At 43.0% G+C, this 2,603-nt stretch overlaps 1 pseudogene; it reads left to right on the top strand.

Annotated features, from left to right (window-relative positions):
• Nucleotides 1–231: 231 nt before the first annotated feature.
• Nucleotides 232–795, top strand: LOC118533808 (large ribosomal subunit protein uL22 pseudogene; annotated as a pseudogene).
• The last annotated feature ends 1,808 nt before the right edge of the window (nt 796–2,603 follow it).

Below are 2,603 nucleotides of genomic sequence, written 5' to 3'. Positions count from 1 at the left end.
GTAAGTTCAAACGTTTCTCGGAGAAATTGATCTCACTTGCTGACTCGGGGGAAGGGAACTGAGTGGTTAGAGACAGAAAAGCTTTCCATTTTATACTCTTTTGTACCTTGGCGTTGTCTATTCCCAAATATATCTTTAAAGTTTAGTTTTTTTAAAAAAATCAAGAACGACACTGAAACCCTATCCCTAGAAATGTTAAGTGTAGCTCTTCCCATAAGTAGCCTAAGGTGATCTCTGAAAATTGTTCACTATTCACTTGACACAGAAAACCCTACAAAATCATGCAAATCAAGAGGTTCAAGTCTTCATGTTCATTTTAAGAACACACATGAAACTGCCCAGGCCATCAAGGGTCTGCAGATCCGGAAAGCCACCAAGTATCTGAAGGATGTCACTTTGCAGAAGCAACCTGTGCCATTCCATCGCTCCAGTGGGGCAACTGGTAGGTGCGCCCAGGCCAAACAGTAGGGCTGGCCACAGGATCAGTGGCCCAAAGAGAGTGCTGAATTTTTACTGTGTATGCTTAAAAATGCAGAGAGTAATGCTGAACTTAAGGGTTTAGATGTAGATTCTCTGGTCATGGAGCACATGCAGGTGAACAAAACCCCCAAGAGGCAGTGTAGAACGTACAGGGCTCATGGTCGGCTTGACCCATACATGAGCTCTCCCTGCCGTGCTGAGATGCTCCTTACTGCAAAAGAGCAGATTGTTCCTAAACCAGAAGAGGAGGATGCACAGAAGAAAAAGCCATCCCAGGAGAAAGTGAAGAAACAAAAACGTATGGCCTGGGAGTAAATTCTGCATAAAATAAATGCAAATAAAAGTAAAAACAAAAAAAAAATTGTAAGTGTACAAAGTCAAGTACACAGATAGACCTATACACACACATGCACGCACATGTACGTTTGGCCTGTTAGGCAGAGGCTACGCAATTAGCTATTCGAATTTTCCTGCAGATTCAAGAAGCAAATCTACAAGTTTTTTCATGGTTTCACTGAGTACTCATTATGTGAATATCTCTGTGCTGTGGACCTGCCAGAAAAATCCTCTAGAAACAAACTTTTAAAATTCAATTTGCTATTTGTAGGACATCTAGAAAACAGTAAGAGCATACATCTCTCATAGGTGGAATGATTGAAATTAGGGGTTTTTGCTGCACACACCCATACTGGATTGTTAGGGTCCTGCTTCCTTTATTTTCCCTTTTCTATTCAAGGAACTCTGGCAAGGGAATCTGCTAGAACTCACAGATCTTGCAAACCTCCTTGATGGAAGAACAGTGCTATGAGAGATGATAATGTAGAAACAAAACTTAGGTGGCTCAGTCAGAGAAGGCTTCTCTGAGGAAGCAAAAGTTGAGCAGAAATCTGAAGCATGAATAAGAATTGGTGAGAAGAAGAAGAGGACATAACAGAAGCATACGTCCCACATACATTTAATACCTCCCTCCTGAAACAACAGCCAAATGACTACAAAGAAATTAAAATGGCATAATCCACAAAAACAAAGGGAAAGAAAGAGGATACGATAACAGATGAACCATTGCAACCAAGTGTTGGAAGGTGGAAAGAAGGTAGTAATAACTAACCGAGAAGACCAAAGAAAGCTCAGTTCAGACCGTGTGGGGAGCAAGATCCAGAAATTAACTGATAGATGCTACAGAACTCCAGAAAGGTTCAGAAACTGTAGGTTTGAAGTACTAATTAAGGCACAGATACAGGGAGAACTGAAAAGGAGAGGATATGTAATGGCTATACAGACACCTAGACGCCTAGGTCCCCTCCCCTAGTGGACAAGAGGTGTACTCTCTGGCAAGCTTGAACCAGTACTTTCTATTGCAGTGACTCTCAACCTTGACTGCATGTTAGAATCACCTGGGGAGCTGTAAAAAAAAAAAAAAAATTTATTTGAGAGAGGTGGGGAGAGGCAGAGGCAGAGGGAGAAAAGCAGATTCCACTAAGAGTGGAGCCTGATGTGGGGCTCGACCCTGAGATCATGACCTGAGCCGAAATCAAGAGTTGGATGCTTGGGGCACCTGGGTGGCTCAGTCGGTTAAGCAACTGCCTGTGGCTCAGGTCATGATCTCAGGGTCCTGGGATGGAGCCCCGCATCAGGCTCCCTGCTTGGCGGGAGGCCTGCTTATCCCTCTCCCACTCCCCCTGCTTGTGTTGTTCCCTCTCTCGCTGTCTCTCTCTGTCAAATAAATAAATAAAAAATCTTAAAAAAAAAAAAAAAGAGTTGGATGCTCAACCAGCTAAGCCACCCGGGTGCCCCTCTTGGGAGCTTTTTAAAATTCCAATACCCAGGCTTCCCTCCAAACCAATGAACTCAGTGTATCTGAAGATAACACCTCGTGAATTTTTACTTTTAAAGCTACCCAGGTGATTACACTGTGCAGCTCTGGCTGAAAAGTCACTGTTGGTATACTAGGCAGAACTACTAAAAATGAAGGAAAAGTGTTCCAAGTCAGCACAGAGACAAGCCCACCCCTACCCATACATGCAGAGCTATCAGCCATCACTTTAGTGCCTGTATCATATACATATAAACATCAGCCAAGAATTACTAAACATTTGAGGGAAGCCACAAACATGAAAGACATG

This window comes from Halichoerus grypus, chromosome X (genome assembly GCF_964656455.1).
Source record: "Halichoerus grypus chromosome X, mHalGry1.hap1.1, whole genome shotgun sequence".
Taxonomy (NCBI): domain Eukaryota; kingdom Metazoa; phylum Chordata; class Mammalia; order Carnivora; family Phocidae; genus Halichoerus; species Halichoerus grypus.
This window is presented reverse-complemented; position numbering and strand designations above follow the sequence as displayed.